We start from the raw sequence: 22862 nt of genomic DNA, 5'->3' as shown, positions 1-22862 counted from the left end.
TGCTCCAAATGCTCCAATATTCAACGACTCCAATATTCATCGGCTCCAATATTCATCGGCTCCAATATTCATCGGCTTCAATATTCATCGGCTCCAATATTCATCGGCTCCAATATTCATCGGCTCCAATATTCATCGTCTCCAATATTCATCGGCTCCAATATTCATCGGCTCCAATATTCATCGGCTCCAATATTCATCGGCTCCAATATTCATCGGCTCCAATATTCATTGGCTCCAATATTCATCGTCTCCAATATTCATTGACTCCAATATTCATCGGCTCCAATATTCATCGACTCCAATATTCATTGGCTCCAATATTCATGGGCTCCATTTTGCTCCAAATGCTCTAATATTCATTGACTCCAATATTCATTGGCTCCAATATTCATAGGCTTCAATATTCATCGGCTCCAATATTCATTGGCTCCAATATTCATCGGCTCCAATATTCATCGCCTCCAATATTCATTGGCTACAATATTCAACGGCTCCAATATTCATCGGCTCCAATATTCATCGGCTCCAATATTCATGGGCTCCAATTGCTCCAAATGCTCTAATATTAAACGGCTCCAATATTCATCGCCTCCAATATTCATCGGTTACAATATTCATCGGCTCCAATATTCATCGACTCCAATATTCATTGGCTCCAATATTCATGGGCTCCAATTGCTCCAAATGCTCCAATATTCAACGGCTCCAATATTCATCGGCTCCAATATGCATCGCCTCCAATATTCATCGGCTCCAATATTCATCGGCTCCAATATTCATCGGCTCCAATATTCATCGGCTCCAATATTCATCGGCTCCAATATTCATCGGCTCCAATATTCATCGCCTCCAATATTCATCGGCTCCAATATTCATCGGCTCCAATATTCATCGGCTCCAATATTCATCGGCTCCAATATTCATCGCCTCCAATATTCATCGGCTCCAATATTCATCGGCTCCAATATTCATCGGCTCCAATATTCATCGCCTCCAATATTCATCGGCTCCAATATTCATCGGCTCCAATATTCATCGGCTCCAATATTCATCGCCTCCAATATTCATCGGCTCCAATATTCATCGGCTCCAATATTCATCGCCTCCAATATTCATCGACTCCAATATTCATCGGCTCCAATATTCATCGGCTCCAATATTCATCGGCTCCAATATTCATCGGCTCCAATATTCATCGGCTCCAATATTCATCGGCTCCAATATTTATCGGCTCCAATATTCATCGCCTCCAATATTCATCGACTCCAATATTCATCGGCTCCAATATTCATTGGCTCCAATATTCATGGGCTCCAATTGCTCCAAATGCTCTAATATTCATTGACTCCAATATTCATTGGCTCCAATATTCATTGGTTCCAATACTCATCGGCTCCAATATTCATTGGCACCAATATTCATGGGCTCCAATATCAATTGGCTCCAATTGCTCCAAATGCTTCAATATTCATTGGCTCCAATATTCATTGGCTCCAATTGCTCCAAATGCTTCAATATTCATTGGCTCCATTAATTTGCTCGCTCCAATATTCATTGGCTCCAAAAGGCTCCAACAGTCTTTTTGCTCCTATATTCATTGGCTTCATTATTAATTGACTCCAATATTCGTTGGCTCCAATATTCATTGGATACATTATTCATTGTCTTCATCAGTCATTGACACCAACAGTCTTTTGGTTCCAAAAGTCTTTTGATTCCAAATATATTTGGCTAGAATTCTTCGAGTCTAAGAGACTATGAGGCCACATGGCTACGAGTCTAAAATAATCTAGCTGGTTACAAGTTATACATGGCTCGTGAGGCTACAGAGCTACGAAACCTCTAGAAAACGAGTTTACGTGTCTGTGTGGATACAGGAATACAAGTCTACATGACTACTTGACTACGAAGCTACGAAGCTACTCGTCTACAAGGCTCCAATTGTCACATCTGTCTTTGACGGAATTTTCTCTTTTGCTCCAACTGCACCATCAGCATTGTTTTATAAGATTATAAGGCTACTTGCTTACGTAGCTTCAAGTCTACGAGGCTCCAATACATCATGGCTACGAGACTACGACTCATGAGGTTACGAGACTATGCGATTGCAAGTCTTCAAGGTTACGTGATCGCGAGGCTATAGGACTACGAAGCTTCCAGAACGCATGGTTACGAGACTGCATGTCTAATTGGCCGCGCGGCTACGAAACTTCATGTCTCTAACTGTCTACAATAGCACTATTCAGTGGTGAGAGTTAATTTATCTCATGCAAAATATCCTGTTTAAAGTAGTGTCGATTATTGTCATCAGATGTCATCACGTGTTGCATGCAGGTAAATAATATTTATTTCTTGTACTAGAACTATATCTTTGCTCAACAATGAGAAGTTCACAAGCTAGCAGAATCTGTTTATGTATTTTTGTATTTTATTTTGTCATTTAAAAATTTTTATTAATTTTTTTTTGTTATTTATTAAATTTTTTTTTTTTTTAATTTTTATGATATCAAAGAAAACTTGTGGTGGTTTTCTCCGTGTGCTTCCGATTATTCTTGTCAATATTATGGTGGTTTTCTCCGTGTTTTTCCGATTATTATTGATAATATTATGGTGGTTTTCTCCGTGTGCTCCTGATTATTCTTGTCAATATTTTGATATTTTTTCCCGTGTTTTTGCGATCATTCCTGTGGTTTCTTCAAGTGCTTCTGACTATTCTGAGAAACCGCTCTCTGCATGGATATTTTTTTTTTTTGTCTAATGAGACATGACATTTTATTTGGAGTTACATTTAATTCGTTACTTTCTGCTACTAAATCAAAACTTGCGATATTTTTATCAGGTGGAATTTAAAAAAATATCATTACTCAGTCAAATTAATAATATGCTTTGAGAAATCTGTGAAACACTTACTGTAAGAACAAAATTCCTTTTCCATAGAGCCTAGCGAAGCCATCGTTCTATTGCGATCGATAGTGAGCATCCCGCATCCCGCATAAAAGAAATAAATATTATTTACCTGCATGCAACACGTGATGACATCTGATGACAATAATCGACACTACTTTAAACAGGATATTTTGCATGAGATAAATTAACTCTCACCACTGAATAGTGCTATTGTAGACAGTTAGAGACATGAAGTTTCGTAGCCGCGCGGCCAATTAGACATGCAGTCTCGTAACCATGCGTTCTGGAAGCTTCGTAGTCCTATAGCCTCGCGATCACGTAACCTTGAAGACTTGCAATCGCATAGTCTCGTAACCTCATGAGTCGTAGTCTCGTAGCCATGATGTATTGGAGCCTCGTAGACTTGAAGCTACGTAAGCAAGTAGCCTTATAATCTTATAAAACAATGCTGATGGTGCAGTTGGAGCAAAAGAGAAAATTCCGTCAAAGACAGATGTGACAATTGGAGCCTTGTAGACGAGTAGCTTCGTAGCTTCGTAGTCAAGTAGTCATGTAGACTTGTATTCCTGTATCCACACAGACACGTAAACTCGTTTTCTAGAGGTTTCGTAGCTCTGTAGCCTCACGAGCCATGTATAACTTGTAACCAGCTAGATTATTTTAGACTCGTAGCCATGTGGCCTCATAGTCTCTTAGACTCGAAGAATTCTAGCCAAATATATTTGGAATCAAAAGACTTTTGGAACCAAAAGACTGTTGGTGTCAATGACTGATGAAGACAATGAATAATGTATCCAATGAATATTGGAGCCAACGAATATTGGAGTCAATTAATAATGAAGCCAATGAATATAGGAGCAAAAAGACTGTTGGAGCCTTTTGGAGCCAATGAATATTGGAGCGAGCAAATTAATGGAGCCAATGAATATTGAAGCATTTGGAGCAATTGGAGCCAATGAATATTGGAGCCAATGAATATTGAAGCATTTGGAGCAATTGGAGCCAATTTATATTGGAGCCCATGAATATTGGTGCCAATGAATATTGGAGCCGATGAGTATTGGAACCAATGAATATTGGAGCCAATGAATATTGGAGTCAATGAATATTAGAGCATTTGGAGCAATTGGAGCCCATGAATATTGGAGCCAATGAATATTGGAGCCGATGAATATTGGAGTCGATGAATATTGGAGCCGATAAATATTGGAGCCGATGAATATTGGAGCCAATGAATATTGGAGCCGATGAATATTGGAGCCAATGAATATTGGAGCCGATGAATATTGGAGTCGATGAATATTGGAGGCGATGAATATTGGAGCCGATGAATATTGGAGCCGATGAATATTGGAGGCGATGAATATTGGAGCCGATAAATATTGGAGCCGATGAATATTGGAGCCGATGAATATTGGAGGCGATGAATATTGGAGCCGATGAATATTGAAGCCGATGAATATTGGAGCCGATGAATATTGGAGGCGATGAATATTGGAGCCGATGAATATTGGAGCCGATGAATATTGTAGCCGATGAATATTGGAGCCGATGAATATTGGAGGCGATGAATATTGGAGCCGATGAATATTGGAGCCGATGAATATTGGAGCCGATGAATATTGGAGGCGATGAATATTGGAGCCGATGAATATTGAAGCCGATGAATATTGGAGCCGATAAATATTGGAGGCGATGAATATTGGAGCCGATGAATATTGGAGCCGATGAATATTGGAGCCGTTGAATATTGGAGCATTTGGAGCAATTGGAGCCCATGAATATTGGAGCCAATGAATATTGGAGTCGATGAATATTGGAGCCGATGAATATTGTAACCGATGAATATTGGAGGCGATGAATATTGGAGCCGTTGAATATTGGAGCATTTGGAGCAATTGGAGCCCATGAATATTGGAGCCGATGAATATTGGAGCCGATGAATATTGGAGCCGTTGAATATTGTAGCCAATGAATATTGGAGGCGATGAATATTGGAGCCGATGAATATTGGAGCCAATAAATATTGGAGCCGATGAATATTGAAGCCGATGAATATTGGAGCCAATTAATATTGGAGTCAATGAATATTAGAGCATTTGGAGCAAAATGGAGCCCATGAATATTGGAGCCAATGAATATTGGAGTCGATGAATATTGGAGCCGATGAATATTGGAGTCAATGAATATTGGAGACGATGAATATTGGAGCCAATGAATATTGGAGCCGATGAATATTGGAGCCGATGAATATTGGAGCCGATGAATATTGGAGCCGATGAATATTGGAGCCGATGAATATTGGAGCCGATGAATATTGGAGCCGATGAATATTGGAGCCGATGAATATTGGAGCCGATGAATATTGGAGCCGATGAATATTGAAGCCGATGAATATTGGAGCCGATGAATATTGGAGCCGATGAATATTGGAGTCGTTGAATATTGGAGCATTTGGAGCAATTGGAGCCCATGAATATTGAAGCCGATGAATATTGGAGCCAATGAATATTGGAGCCGATGAATAATGGAGCCGATGAATATTGGAGTCGTTGAATATTGGAGCATTTGGAGCAATTGGAGCCCATGAATATTGGAGCCAATGAATATTGGAGTCGATGAATATTGGAGCCGATGAATATTGGAGTCGTTGAATATTGGAGCATTTGGAGCAATTGGAGCCCATGAATATTGGAGCCAATGAATATTGGAGTCGATGAATATTGGAGCCGATGAATATTGGAGCCGATGAATATTGTAGCCATTGAATATTGGAGGCGATGAATATTGGAGCCGATGAATATTGGAGCCAATGAATATTGGAGCCAATGATAAATGAGCTGCCTTTTCGTTGGCGGTGCTACCTTTTTTTGATTGCGCGTAGTACAAAATGTAGTGATTGAATATTTACTAGTTTAAAACCTCTTGGTGTTACTAAAATATTTTTCAAGGTCACTTAGTCCCTTAGTATGTATAAAAAAATGTCACGATGGATTAATTGTATATAATTAGATAACGACGAAGGTCATGCGGTCCTGAAATTTCTAGCTTATACGACTGATAATTACATGACTCGGTCTCATGGACTGAAGACAATTGATCTATATGTGTGGCTTTGTACATGAACGGCTTATAGGTTATTCCGATTATTGAAAAATTAGACTTTCATGTAATGCATAGCGGTACTGTATTAATTCGTTGGTGAGGAATATTGACTTGAGTTGATTTTCGTAGAGCGAATGATTAATAAACTCTGTGAAAGGTAATGGAAAACAGAATCTAAAATTTATTTAATATTTAGTTACAACTGTCACTGGTCAAGAATCGAACCGTGGACAGGGATCCATCGATTCAATATGTAAATTAATGAGTGATTTTTTTTTGATGAATTTTGGAATTTTTCCCGCATTTCTAGCTAAATAATTACATGATTTCAAGATGGCGGCCAAATTTCAAGATGGCGAGCACCTCGGTAATAATAAATGATTACTGCACTGTAACAGGTTAGAATAAAACTAACATTTTGGTAAGACGAGTACACACAATATGGATACCCCTCCAGCAGACGAAAACAAGATGATGGCAATGACCACTAGCATGTGGTAGTTCCTGGTAGCATGTACTGAACATAAAATGTCGAATCCATGATGGACGTCAAGGTCAAAGTCAAATTTCAAGGTCAAGGTCAAAGTTCAAGGTCAAGGTCAAAGGCCAAGGTCAAGGTCAAAGTTCAAGGTCAAGGTTTAAGGTCAAGGTCAAAGTCCAAGGTCAAATTTCAAGGTCAAGGTTAAAGTCAAGGTCAAGGTCAAAGTTCAAGGTCAAGATCAAAGTTATGGAGAACGGAACATTATACTAACATGACTCCAGCACACTCTAGCAGACGAAAACAAGATGGTTCCCTCCAGCGGACAAAGACAAGATGGCGGACATGATGTCATACCAGCTGATGGTAAATACCTAGTTATTGGTTGTGGTAGGTCAGTCTGTAGGTGGCTTCTGTGGAGGAAGGATCTGATTTTTTTTTATTTTTTGCCCTCACCGGTTTAGAACCAAGGACGTACATCGATATAATCAAACAGAATTCAAATACATTAATTTTTTGATGAATTTTGGAATTTATCCCGATTTTCTAACATAAAAATTACGGATTTCCAAGATGGCGTCTAAATTTCAAGATGGCGTCCATAACGATAATTGCAACATTATTGGATCCAATATGGTGGTCGTAACGTAAAGTGTAAGAATGACATGGTACTCAACCAAGATGGCGGGTGTAACGAAATATTCAACATTTATATAATCCAAGATGGCGACCGTAACGATAACTGGAACAGTGGTTTTTAAGATTTTTATTATTTATTCGTTTAATAATTTTTTTAATGATTTTTAAAAATTTTCACGATTTTCTAACATAAAAATTGCGGATTTTCAAGATGGCGGGCGTAACGAAAATTGCAACATTTATATAATCCAAGATGGCGACCGTAACGATAAGTCCAACAGTGGTTTTAAAGATTTTTATTTAATTCGATTATTTAATTTTTTAATGATTTTTAAAAATTTTCCCGATTTTCTAACATAAAAATTGCGGATTTTCAAGATGGCGGGCGTAACGAAAATAGCAACGGTGACGTCATAATCCAATATGGCTGCCATGACATCCTTATTTTCAAGGTCGGCGGCTTATAAGCGGCTAGCTCTTAGGAGTTTTAAGCCGCTTTTAGGAGTTTTCGTTTTTTCTAGGGCAAAGCGACTTTTGAGGATTTTAGAAATCCTAATTTTTGAACTGTGGAATTATTTGAGATTTTTTGGCGGAAATTTTTTTCAAAAAAATTGAAATTATGGCGATTTTGAGGAATTTTGGGCCATTTTTGCCCAATTTTGGTCATTTTTGGCGATTTTTGAGGATCAAATTCCAGGTCAAGGTCAAAGGTCAAGGTCAAGGTCATCCAAGATGGCCGCCGTGACGTCACAATCCAAGATGGCGGAAAGGACACACAGCACCACAGCCAGAAGCCAGTTTCAGGACCGGCTATTATATACTACTGATATATTTTAACTGCTAGAGACAAAATTATGTTTTTAAACAAGATTGCATTGATGTAGATCGCTTATGTAAAATGGTAGGACTTACGTGTGCGGAATATACGTCTACAAGATTTATGAGGTTCAGTAAGCCGCTAGTATTACGACGCATGATGTTAGGACCCTTACATTAATCGTTTTGCAAATGAGAATACGTTAGGCCGCGGATGTTGCCTTCTTGCCTCTATCGCCCCAGCGTGGTTAACGATATTATGTGAACAGAAAAACATATACAAAACATGCACATAATCCTTTTAACACTGCGGCAAGAAATAGTTCACTCAAAATATCTCGTAATATCTCGTGAACACCGATATTCTTACATTTTCAGCGCATATTTCAATTTAGTTCCAAACTGTTTGTGCACGTTTTAAAGTTAGAACCAAGAGACTTCATAATGTGGGTTTTAGTGTCTGAAACAATTCATCTCACCGTAAAATCGCTGAGAATCAGCCAGGATATATGCTCCCCCCACCCTTCAACCAGTATTTTTTTTATTTACTATTTTTCCCCTAAGTATTTGAGTGTATAATAATGAAGGTTCATAAGAAATTAAAGAATTGATTATAGAACAAATAATTTCCTTAATAATAATTTCCTGAATCGATAAAATTTTGGTTATTTTTTATGTGTAAACATCTTAGCTCTCGGTATATGACATTTTGTGGCAAGACGATGAACGGAATTGTGTCAAAAAAAATGGCGAAACCACTTGTAGCAACATAAACCCGTATAGTCACTTGTGTAAACATTAGGGAACATACTAAACGCATTGGTGTGCCAATTGAAACTTATGATAGTGAGACTTCCCTGCATTACATTTGGTAAACGAAAATTGTTATAGTAAAAGGTAATCACAAGTTTTCAAATACCTAATAAATCTGGCATTACAATAAATATAATACATATTCAACTTCTTAATTTAAAATAGGCTTATGTTTTTACATTTTTAATAAAATTATAATAGTCTAAAATAATGTTGAGACAAGTCAATAAGGTAAAGTTTTATTTGTAGGAAGTATTTACAGACTGATTTCAGTCGTTTAAGCAAAACAAATATTATATAAACATATACTTAGAGTTATAATGTGTGTATTAAAATGTTTCAGGTTAATATTTTAGTAATGTCATGGAAGTATAACTTCTAACCTGTGTGTAAACGTTATAGTATTAACGGTTTAATGAATTTTAACAAGGTGGGAAATATTATAATAAAATTCCTTTTCAAAAATCAGCTACAAAGTCGAGGTTTTTATCGGAGCCGTTTGTGAAAGTTTTAAAAGTTGCTGTTGTTTCATGGTGCTAATTGCTATCTGCATCTGATGGCGGCAAGCAACGTTTACGATTCAGGCAGCGAATTCTAGCGGCGGGCGCAGAAAGTATGTGTGTGATTCGCGTCCAGAATTATTGATATTTGAAAAGCTACTGTTTTATTTATCAGTTTATTTATCACGATCAGCATTATTTTAAGGATTCTACGTTAAATTTCGTGTCCGTGTTTCATATTATAAGTTTATTTGCAACATGAACAACATGAAAACACGTGAGGTTAGATGTTAACACATCACTGACGAGTACTGAAAGACAAGCTCACTTTTATTTTATTTTTAATATACAGGGACGGATAAACCAAGAGCAGAGTAATGCGAGAATTCAGGCGGCGTGAGCGCGAGGAAAAATTGCAAACTGGAGGAGAATGGCCAAAAAAGAGTTGCTCGTAATTCTAATCGACGTGTCCGGAATTTCAGAGCACGCACAGAGAACTCAATTCTTTTATAGATACCAACGGCCAGTACATCCACTGCAGTACAAAATTTCGTTGTCAATCATGGAATATTAAGACCACTCTCGAAGGAATTTGATATTGATCCATCAACGTAATCAGCGTCCGTGTCGAATATACGAGGCGTGAACGGAAAGTAAGTACCGTTTGGTCATTAAAAAAAAATAAACTCATGAAAAAAAAGTTTTTATTGAAAGTTTTAGTTTTTACTGCATGTCTACACCGCATTTTCACTTAGTCGCCATTCAGTTCCAAGCACTTTTCGCAATGCTCTACCAGTTTATTTAACCCTTCTGCATAGACTATGTAAAAATGTAATGTAGATACGTAGTAAACTAAAATTTTCAATAAAGCCTTTATTTAATGAGTTAAATTTTAAATGACCAAACGGTACTTACTTTTCAGACACGCCTCGGACAACCTGCAGAGTTTCATCCACGTTCTCTTGAAGCAGAATGGGAAACATCCATAAGACAAGATGTTGACCAAATTATCTTAAACATATCAACGCTCATGATGAGTTTAAAGCTAAATTTTTATATGATAATTTTAGGGCCGTATGCAGTGTTCGTGAAAATTTGGTTGAATATTTCTGTCAAAAATATATTTCATAAACAACACACTGTCACTGTTTTCATTCGCTTTATAAAATGAAGATCAGCCATCCTCATGTGACTATCACAACACATTCTCGTATCAGTCACGTGTCCGCTAATCATTCTCAGAAAAATGTAAAAAAATATCTCGCAACTCCAACCTCTCTCGTTTAGGTTTGTATAACTATGCCGTGAAAGAAATTGGTATGATAACAGGAGTTTACCTTTTGTTGGTTTAAATCTACTGCTTAAATTTAAAAAAAAATAGTTTTATGTTCAAAATAGCATTAGGCCTATGTTTTTAACGTGTAAAGTAAACTAGTAGGTTTGCATATGTAATGTTGGTACATAAATTCTAGGTACCGTACTTAACAAGTTTCTTATCACTGAATAATTTTTTTTTACGGGCAGCCAAGCAAATTACGAAAAGGAAAGGTTTACCTATTCCCATGACATCTGATATACGCACCAGGTCGTAAATCAGATGGTACCTAGATACCACACATGCTAGCATTTTGTGAAGAGTTACAAGTTAATGTACCTGCCGATGGTTATTATTCGTGATGTATAGATCCAACCACGCAGAGCGATTACTGTAATTATAATGGCCTATACTGTTATTTTCCTTATTACACCCCGGATGTGAAAAAGAGATAATGCTAGCTGCAGCCGTTTATTGATAAGTATACTAAAAATAAATTTACAGCTTTCACTCAACATAAATTTTTGTGAACGTTCTGACGAATAAAAAAAATGTAATAGTTGGTATTCGGTTATAAAATAAAATGTTACATCACTGAACATCACATGGCACATGACTGACGGGTTATTGCAAACACTGTATTGAGATGGCAGTTAGCCGCCCTTGGGGGCGCAGTTGGGCGCAAGCTGGCTTGTGTTGCGAGGGGTTCTGGGTTCGAGTCCCAGGTTAGGCAAGAGTGTGGATTTGCACTTGTCCCAAACAGTAACAAAAATCACACAGTTAGTAGACTGTCGAATAAAAACAGTAGGTTAAAGCTTGTCAGTAATATTATTCATTAAAGGAGGAAAATGGTAAAAGGAACATGATAACACGGTCTTCATGGACTTATAATATTCGCGTTTTTACATATATAAAAAAATTATGAATTTTTAACATTTCTTGGAGGTGTAAGAAAGTAGCATAAAATAGGATAATTTTATTTATTTTTCTTTTAAGCTTGAATCAAAAACACTAAGCAACACGAGCTATACCTAATATAAAACGGGATAACAAAAGTGAATTTTCGCTCCGAAAGCTTCACACGCAGATATAATATGATAGATACACGAATAACGAGTAATTTATTGCCAAACATCCTCTTTAAAAAGTTTACTCGCAAAGAATACCAACTACTAGAACCGCGTAACAATGGCTGGTAATAAAAACACAACAGAGTGACGCAACCAATAAATTTATCACCGCATCCGACATTCGGCCAGGGAATTGTGTCGTGTGTGTGAAAAGAGACGGACAGAGATTTTTGCATTTCGTGGGTTCGTCGGTTAAAATAAAAATAATAAAAAATAAATACACGGGTAATTTCGTCCTGACCATTTCCTGACTAATGTGCTTATCGTTCGATAACGTACAAATTTTTCTTTTCCACTTGAAACTTTACGCACCTTGCTGTCGAACACAAGGAAGGTGAAGCATCTTAGACACACCTGCGGGGATCTGGGTGCAATGTGGGTCCAAAACACAATCCGTTTGGACAATCATCATTTTTTTCTACCATAATTTATTTAAAAAAAAAAAAAATAAACCTTAATTATTCTTTAATTGAGTAAAAATGTGTTGTTGCTTCGAACAATTCAAATGTTTCACAGCAAAAATTTCGTTGGCTAAAATGATCGCTTAAGAATCCAATATTGTAAGCTAATTTTCTCACAGATGGTGAGCAGTCTTGTGCATGGTCTGCGTTGGCTTTTTTTTTTTTTTTTTAACTGAGCTTGAGTTTTACTAGCAAGCGGTGGTGAACTTCGGGTATGTCCTAAGGGCGTCGCCAGCCGATGGCCTAGGAGGGGGGGGGGCAAGTTGGGGGGAAAAGTATGTATTTTGTTTGCATTTGGCTACATTATTTTATATCTCTAAGGCTCTAGGGGGCACGCAAGACGCACAGCGCCGAGCGCGCGCGTGCAAGCCGACACCTTTATTGCCGCGAGCCAATATGCCAGTCCGCCGATACGCCCAAAGACGCGGCAGGTGGCATCCTACACCCCCGCCGACGACGACGAAGACGACAGCGATCCCGTATTTGCCTTCCACTCTGCAACGGGAAACTCCCGGCGCTTTGATGTTTGCCTTTCCCTTCTCGCGCGATGCTCCTCCGACTAGCCGTCTCGAGGCTCTTGCGAGGCCGGGTTCCGTTACCTACCGCCTTCGTGCGTCCCGTGTGCGTGGCTCGGCAGCTACAACTTCTGCCTCCGACGCCTGCCAGTGTGTTCGGTCGAATAATGCTGGAAAGGTTATGAAGTTTTTTTTCGGGGCCATATTTATTTGACAAGTTGGATGACTCGAGTCTCCATTACACAGGACGGGTTCTTACATATTCCGTATGTTGAACAAAAAAAAAAAAATAGAATCATAAAATGAAATGACGTCCGTTTCCACCACAAAGAATCTGTAAAATGGCGAAGAGCACGTGGATATTTAAAGAGATTATATAGGTGAAATAAACTGAAATAATGATACAACGAAGGTCGGCTCCGATGCGGAAAAAAAAAACTTGAAAAAAAATACTTAACCCTGGCTTTGGACCTGATTTTCGACAGTGGATGTCATTAAAATACCGCTAATCTTGTTAAAAAAAAAAAAAAGCTTTAAACAGTTAATGCTATGAAGTTTTCCTTTGGCTTTGTGAACTCCGCCATGGTTACACATTTCCGTTCCATGCGACTTCCGTTCCACATTCACAAAATAACTCCAACAAAATGCCGTGTACCGAGAGCTAAAAAAGGGGGAACTAGAGCTCAAGAAGCCGGAAAGCGTCGTAGTTTGCACGGAGATACAGTCGCACGGAACGTTGGGGAAGAACGTGGTTGAAAATGCTGCTTGCGAGCGGTGCGGTGAAGGCTGCCGGCCACTGGTTTGACGACCCCCCGCGCGGGGGAGCCACCCGGCTGAGCCCGAGACTCCAGGCGGAAGTAGGAACTGCTCCCGAGGCGGCGTGGCCTGGATACGAGGCCCGCCCGTCATCGCCGTTAGCGTCAGTCACTCAGCCACGGGTCCTCCCACGGGACTCGCGGACAGGCAGCGCTCCTGGTGTGTACCACGCTCACGTCGCATACCATCCGGGTTGTTAAATCTTCTCTACACCATGTGTATTTAATTATAATACGTTTTAATATCAATTACCATAAAAGAGTATCCCAGTTAAAAAATTTTGACGTGACAACGTCTAATAAATAGATGAACGCCGGCTGCACGCACGAAAAAGTGTCCCGTAACGCACATTGTCCCGTTACGCTGTGTCCCGTTTGGCTCATTGTACGCCTGCGCCGCATCTGTCTCTCTTCCACTCGATTGGAACAACCATCGTTTTGACTTTTTCGAGGCACATTAAACTTGAAACACTCCCATTCGTTTCCTATTTTTCCTATCATCGTCCTATCCTTAACATAATAACACAGATTGGAAGAAGTTAAATAGCAAACATGTATAAAAGTTATAGTAAAATGTTCTCTTCGTTAAAGTAATAAACATATGTGAATTAATGAGTGTAAATAAAAGTAAAATTATCAATTAAATTGTAGATTTCATTTCACCCCTTCTTTGTATCCATACAATATAGTGATAATTCAATAAAAATGATTCAATTTTATTCATAAAAGTATGCAATCATTTCATCAATGTTTTGTTATGACGTTGTCACGTTAAACTATCGTCCGTAAACCAACTTTACAGACAACCAATTTTTTAATAAGTAGTATCAACTCTAAGCGTTGTAGAGTTTTGGACCAAGGTAACTCAGAACAGTTTTAGATAAGCGCATACGCGAGTTGTACTGCTTTGTCGTTTTCTCGTTTGCAGCGCCACCTACGCAAAAATGGCGACTGCTGAGCGTAAATCGTTCTGTGTTCTGCAACTTGCTGTGTGAGAGATTCTGTAATTTTAGTTCAACGTGCGTTTCGTTTAAATAACTGTCGAAGTCCCCAGACCCGTTTATCGAGACGACAGAGCTCGTTTTCCCTGGCCTTCAAGTTCACCTGACATAACGTCAAGCGATTTTTTTTTTTCCGTTGAGGCTTCGTAAAAGATATTGATAGAGTTGTGAAACAGAATTGAAGAATTATTCCGAACGTGTTAACCAACGTGTGGGAAGAATTGGACTTTGGGTTAGATGTGTGCCGTATAACTAAAGGTGCTCATATTGGACAATTATAAGAACTAACTAGGTCATTTTACCTTAAATTTGATGTATGATTTGTTGTAAATAGTCTAAATTAAACTATTATAATAGCTATACCATTGAAAGTGGGGCATTCTTTTATGGACATTCTGTATTTGTAGCAATCTGGCAACAGCGCATTTCGAAATGATAGTTATAATCGTGCATTTGAAAGATAGAGAGAGAGAATAAATGCACTTTTAAGTGCACACTGCAAACCGAGAAAGAGACGCGATAAAAACCATCTCTCCTGACCTGGGCCGTCAGACTGCTTCCTGTTCAGCTCCGGAAGGGAAGTAAGCGTACTCCCACAATTCTCAAAGTGCGCGCGATGTTTTGCTAACTAGCACTTTCAACTGCAATCTTATTGAAATCTCACTTTAATTTTTTTTTTTTTTGAAATTTTTTTTTAATGTAATTTGTGAACGGATGGTGTTTTAAATGGTAGCGAGAATCTGTACATCCAAGAGGAAAAATATCGTCATTATTTTTGCAGCCCATGGTGCCAATTATTTGTACGGATTTACTTCATATGTTTTGATTTTAGTAAAACTTTGGTGTTAGTCTACGTTTTCCTCTGCCTATCCTGTTCTGGTATTTTTGGAATGTCGTGTGTTGTATACATATATATCTGATTTGATGCTTGTGACCATGCCAATGTTTGCCAGCACAATTTCCAAACCGACGAGTGTAAAATAATCAAATAGGTATCAAGTATATCCTTTACGCGGAACTGCACAGTTCTGTGAAGATAAGCAAATAACTGCGCGCGCCACGTGTTGCAAAAGACTTGAACGGCGCAGGTTGACGGTTGCCCAAAAGGTCCCTCCGGCCGAGGCCAGAGCGCGCTGCGGTGTCGCGATGCCCACGTGCTCCCCCCCCTCCCCCCCGCGGGGTCCCTCACGAGGCACCGTCGCAGCAGTTTGCACGACTGCTAACGCGGAGTGTGTGCCCAGCACATTACCTGCGCCTTTGTTTGCACGACCTCTGCGACGTTCTGGCAGTCTGACTTCCGCGAGTAAGCTTAGTACAACTGCCAAATTTAAATTCACACATTCGTTGTTAAAAAAAAAAAATATATAAAAAAAAATAGTTTTTAATCCTATAAAATAAAATTGTTTTATTCAAGTGTCTTGGAATAATAATAGCCAGTATTTCAAATTATATTATCCACTGAAAATTTCACGTACAATTCACATGTAAACCAGCTGCACAAATAAACGTAAATTCCATTACTGTCTTACACTTAAAATTTTAAGTGTACTTTCGAACTCAGCAGAGAATGGTGTTCTTTTGAATTATTAAAATTCCCGGGTTTAAAAATGGCTGGCGATCGGTTAGTAAAAATGCTTTGGTAAAATGTAAACGAAGTTTAATCTTGGAGTTTATAGCAGACAGTGAGTAGTATGTAAATGGCGGTCCTGCGCATGGATCCGGGTTGAGGATTGAGGCTTGGGTAAAATAAACGACCAACATGACGTTTCGGCGGCCATCTTGGATGACCTTGAACTTTGACTTTAACCTTAAAAATTCGCCAAACTTTACAAAAAATTCCTTTAAAAAAAACCAAGAAAGTAGAAAAATTAAAATTTCCTATTTCTAGAGGAAAAATTCCCTTTTGGAGAGAACGTTTCTCGTTTTAGTCCTCAAAAGATGGCCGATAGCTTGAAAATTCCTAAATGTGACTTTAAGAGTGCTAAAATCAAGCCGCCCTAAGCCCCCGAGGTCATGACCTCGAACATTGGGACGTTTTGAATTGTGAAGTGACCGTTGCAATTTTAGTTACGGCCGCAATCTTGGAAATCCATAATTTTTAAGCTAGAAGATCGGGAAACATTTTAAATTTATAAAAAAATTATTTCAAATGGATTTAAATAAAATTTTAATAAAAACACATTTATGTCTTAGCCTCGGTTCGAGCCCAGTGAGGTCAATCGATTAAAAAATGGTGACATCCTTCCCCCATGGAAGCCACCGGCAGACTGACTTCCCACCACTATGCCAAGGAATATATTACGGCATCCAGTAAGTCGACATGGCGACCATGTTAGATCTGCCATTTTATTTTCGTCTGCTAGCGGGAGCGGCCGCCATACAGACGAGCACATTAGGCATCATAAGAACAGAACATTTGCAACTTTTCGGGAACTGAGATCTGTTTCTGTCCTCCCACGGAATTTTCTGTGCTGTCTATGTTTTTAACTTTTGACGTCGGCTGATTTTGGTTTGTTTCTGTGTTGTTGTTTTTTTTTTAATTCGCCCTTTTGTTATTTGTTATTGAGGTTTCTTATTACGTACAGTGTAACCAGTAGTGGCGTACGTCCAAAAAAAAACACTTTTAACTCAACCTTACCCACTGCAAGAACCATTCAAATAATGTACTATTGTTGTCTAATCCCAGGCCAGCTATAAGATGTGACTCGGAGAAGTTACCTGCTCGATCCAGAAGGTGTCAGAAAGGTGTCAGAGGCAGTCACTCAGCACACAATGGCGCCCGCACGTCTCCCGGAGCGAACAGCACGCGGGAGGTCGTTAATTCCGGGCGTCACAATGCAGGAGTTTCCGCGAGGGGACACCCACTGGCTGCGGCCGAAGATTAACCGCTCGTCTGACATCAGCTCCGCTTCTCGCCCGCGCCCGCCTGCCGGTGACACGACGAACAACAGCGCTGGCGGAGATGGTTTCCGAAACTCTAGAGGAGTCCAAGATCCACCGGGCGCCGACCAGTCCCGAACATATCCGAAGTTCGCTGCTCGCTCGCACAACTTCAACAGTAGGAACAGTAATAATAATAATAATAACATATTTGCGAAAATTTAAACATTTCCACAATCAACCTAACTTTTAATTTTAATTACTATAACGAGTGAAATCCTAACCTCCCGGAAAAAAATTTGCAATAATTTTTAATTAGGGACGGGCTTGTCAAATTCTAAAATCCTGAAACACAGTCAAATCTTGAGTATTCGAAAAAAATCTCGATATTTCGAGGAAAAAGATTCGAAGAAAATTATTGAAGGAAATGTAGTAAATTAAAAAAAAAATTCCAACATTGATAAGTCTGAAGTATACTAGGCCTATTATATTAGTGTTCGCCAAGTTATGGTACATATTTAATGTAATATCATGAATAAAATTATAGTATTTATTGATTTTGGACTATTAGCAAGTGAAATAAACAATTAAGGAGTTGAATATTTAACACTTTTTTTTTAAGATTTTACGTTTCTTGTACATCATTTCACTTTTGAACCTTGACGCCTAGATTCGGATTCGGAGAAAACTGGGATTCGACCCATCACTTATTTTATTGTCATAACTGATATATGATACTTTAATTTTAGTTACAATCAAATAGACGTACGTGCATTACCTACCCTCCTGGAGAAAATAAAATAAAGACCCTTTTAATTTTTCGAAAAATTTGTTAATGTAACTGAGCTAAATTTTTACTTTGAACTCAGCAAATAAGCAAATAAATAGTACAAAGATTCGTGAACGCGGACTATCCGGGCAACTGAATCTGTGTGAGTGAACAGTGAATAATAGGTTTGCCCGAGACAGCTGGTTCATCATGCGTGGTATTGTCCCGGGGCAAGTGACTGCTAGTTCGACCTGCACATGGTTCATCAAACGCATCTTCGCGCGCGGATCTCAACTTACACGCAGAGCCACACGTGCAAGCAATAACTGTTTTGCCGTCCGGATGGGAAAGGGAGCGGAGACTCGTTCTCAATTTGACTTCAGTTATTAACATGCCATATATGGTTCCTATCCTCGGTTCGATACACTGTGCCGCATCACGCACATCATGTGCCGTATTAAGTGCAAGTCCTACAACATCAAGTGTCACACTTCACTTATTCTTGCAAGACAATGAGCTGTCGTGCAATAAATTATTTGCGTTGCGTGCAAACTGTTAGACTGTAAGCCGCGACCCTGTATCTCGATCGCACGAGGGGGGGGGGGGGGGGGGGGGGGGGGGGAAACATATAAGAATTTTATGCACCAAATTTTGGATTTTTCTTATTCGAGCTTCATTCCGGAAATATCCGGCCTAACCTATCTGTTCGCCAGATACTGAGAAGTAAATGTCGCCATATAACTTAGAATTGAATTTCCTTAATTCTGTAGTTAATCGGTTTGCGACCGTTTTAGATCACGCCCGTCATGGGTGTCCGAATTAAGTGAAGATTAATGTCGTTCACGCGATGGTAAACCGAAAGCTCTTTTAGCACCAGACACTTAGGCAGTGATAGATAAATTTCCACTTTTAATACCTTATGTTTTAATGAACAGTACGCGGAAAGCAATTACCGCCTGTAATATCAGATACAGTTCGGACTGTTTTTCCGTGCGCGCAGCTCCTCCCTTTTCTAGTTACCGTTCGTGACGTCGAGTACGTGGTAAGCGCTGGTCACCAATGCCGTGTTCCGTTTCTTGCTCGAACGCACGAACTCCTCGCATACCCGCGGAGATAGTTCTGCTATGCTGGAATAGCAAAACTGCGACAGGGGCGATGCAAAGAACGTGCGTGATGCGACGGCAAAAAAAAAAAAAAAAAAATGGGGAGGAGGCTGTTTTACGTGCGCGACAAACAGAAACCAACAACTATATAAAAATACTAGATAATGCCCGGCATGCGTTGCAATGCCTCAATCAATTTTTTTTGTAATTTTTTAAACGTATACTAAGCATCTCTTTTCATCTCTCTAATTCTCTATCTCTCTATGTATATCTCTATAACTCTCTCTATCTTTCTATTTATATCTTTATCTCTCTATATATCTTTCTAGCGGACCCGACAGACATTTTCCTGCCCAAATGTTTTTTGTGAGATATGGATATGGCGGTAAGTATTTCTACGCTGGACATTTTGTATCTTCTCATTATACATACCCCTCTTCTTGGGCACGCCACTGCCGTTACCAAAAACCTTTGTCATGGTTACGCAGAAGGCAATAACAATGCAAAAGCCCATTGCCATGGAGGCTAATTATTAACAATGCTTAGTTTTTTTGCTTTTAAAGCGTGTATTTTTAGTTTTTCTTAACTCAGAATCGAGATAAAATATCCAATTGTGAATCTAAACTATCCTCGAATCCCCGTGAACTCACACACAAAATTTCATCAAAATCGCGTACAAACAGACAGACAGAAAAAGTACTGTTTTATTATAGTAAGATAGATAGATTATTCTTACATGTTCGCATCCATGCAGTATGTGAAAAATCAGCATGCATAGCCCCACACCTATAACTATACGTATCTGCTGCCCACGACTATTTCCGCATGGAATTATGTATTATCTTGCACCATTTAGAAATTTAAACATTATAACATAACAGTTGATACAGTTGTAGTAGTTTTCTTATGTTCACAAATGATAATTTTTCTCACCTCTATTTCAGTCTTTGCAATAAAAATATATTACTACCTAAATTTTGAGTAAATATGTTTCTACTTTCAAATGTAATGACGGGAAGACACTTCATAAAATGTCTTTGTAAACCACATTTACAGTTTTTTCCGTCTCGAGCTAGAATGTAAAGATTGTCTGCATTACTGACCCGCGAACAAGCTACATACATTTCAGAGAGAGAGAGAGAGTGAGAGAAAGACACCTATTGAATGTCTATCTAACTAATTTTTTTATGAGAGCATATTTTCATTAAATAAATCATAAAATCATTCAACGATAAAAGCTGTTTATTTAATTAAGCGGACGGGTTCGCTCCAAGGAGAAAATTGACGCGGCGAGACCTCGTGGACATAGATAAATGATACACACTCACTATTTGTGTGGCTATGAAACATGATTTTTTATGCAATTTAAATTGTAATATACAAAAAGGGTATTGAAAATTGAAACAAATATGGCGACACTATAAACTGTCGGGATCTTTATTTTTTTCTTACTCTCTACTTAGTTCCTTACAATAGCAAAACTTAATGGCTTCTAATAATGCGTTGCAATTTTTGCTTTTAAAGCGTGTTTTTTTAGTTTTGATTAACTCAGAATCGAGATAAAATATCCAATTGTGAATCTAAACCATCCTCACTATTTGTGTGGCTATGAAACATGATTTTTTTTCTGCAATTTAAATTGTAATATACAAAAAGGGTATTGAAAATTGAAACAAATATGGCGACGCTATAAACTGTCAGGATCTTTATTTTTTTCTTACTCTCTACTTAGTTCCTTACAATAGCAAAACTTAATGGCTTCTAATAATGCGTTGCAATTTTTGCTTTTAAAGCGTGTTTTTTTTTTTAGTTTTTCTTAACTCAGAATCGAGATAAAATATCCAATTGTGAATCTAAACCATCCTCGAATCCCCGTGAACTCACACACAAAATTTCATCAAAATCGGTCCAGCCGTCTAGGAGGAGTTCAGTGACATACACACGCACACAAGAAATATATATATAAAGATATTGCCTTTACATTGGCACCACATGCACGTCAGCAATTAATGTTAACAAGTTTGTTCTTATGGACCTAAAATTTACTCCGAATGGATTAATTTGGATGTATGGCTCCAAAAGTTATTTTGATTCATAATGAAAATTTGATGTAACTTAGTACTCAAACAGCAACCAGAAACTTTAGTAAAGACACTTTATCTCTGAAAAAAAAATAATTTTAGGGGAATATTTTTTTTATTTTTAAACAACCATATGCAACTGTTTTGTTTATTCTATTGCATATATATTTAAATAGAAAATTATTCAATGTTTCCAAATAAGTAATAAAAATGTGAAATATATATTTTTTTTTAATTTGGCGTACAATTAACCATACCTTAAACTATAATTTAACCGTAAAACCCCATCCCGGCCCATTAACTCCGGTAATGGCGACACTCGGGCGACCAGGAAATAACGCAACGTGCATCACCCACGTTCTCGTCACGGCACGTCGAGATGTGTGTCGTCTGCGGTGATGGCGCGATCCCGGAAGCTGTTTAAAAGTGCCCTTCTCCCCTGACAGGGCGGCCTCACTGTGACCCGGCTTGTCTGCCCGTCACCTGCCTCGCCCGTCACCCCGTCACCGCGTCACCGCGTCACCGCGTCACTGCGCCGGGAGCGACCTGTTCCCTCTACTAGCTCCCGTCTCTCTGCGACTATCTCGCGCCGCGGCGGACAGCTGCTGTCGCCGCGATAAAGCTGTGTTGGCAGTTAGTCAAACACTTTCAGTGGCCGCCGTCATTTTTTTTCAGTTTCTAGCTTGTTTGCACGCATGTTGTGTGTCATTTTGATAGAAGCACTATATATTTAGTGACCCGAAAAATTTTGACATTCATCTAACAATGAGTTGAACTTTGAACAGATGTGTGTTTTTGCGGCATCTTCAATTAAACCACGGTTGTTTTAAACAGACTCAAAAGAATTTAAACAAAAAAAATCTGTATCAACCGAACAGTATAGTCACATTTGAAGTCATTCAAGACGAGTAACTTATTTTTCTCTCGAGGACAGAGGCCAATAATCAAATGATTAAGACTAAAGAAAACACAAAAGACATTTGCTGATCTTTCTATATGTAATTACCATTTTATTCTGCATTTCAAAAACTAAACACTGTCACTAGGAAAAACATGCGACGTATACAGAGTAACAGTTGAAGTTCCAAAGGCAATGTCACGTGATCGTTATAATCATAATGCCATGTGTTTACATTCTAAAAAATATTTAAAATTTTTAATTTATTACGATAAAAATAATACTGTTTAGTGATATCTACGGCCTACTGTTAACATATAAGATGGAAAAAAAATCAGAGAGCTATGTTTAATGGTTCAGTTGCATGCCAGCTAAGAGTGTTGTGTGCCGTTAACGAAGTAAACACTATAGGTAGTCTAGGTAGTTGAATGTTACGAAAATTCCTATCTCATGAGGGAAATAGGTACCAGGTGGGGGAACCGATAAAGTAGAAGACGGTAGGGGACAGTTTAGAAATGATTAGCTTACTTGCACAATTGCGTGCATGTTCACTCGCATACTTGCACACTTGCATATTTGCGCAATAACATAATTTAGCGCTTGCTAAATTGCGACCTCACGCAATGAGAATTA

Source organism: Bacillus rossius, chromosome 6 (assembly GCF_032445375.1).
Source record: "Bacillus rossius redtenbacheri isolate Brsri chromosome 6, Brsri_v3, whole genome shotgun sequence".
In the NCBI taxonomy this organism is placed as follows: Eukaryota; Metazoa; Arthropoda; class Insecta; order Phasmatodea; family Bacillidae; genus Bacillus; species Bacillus rossius.
The sequence above is the reverse complement of the archived record's forward strand: the minus strand, read 5'-3'. Positions refer to the sequence as shown.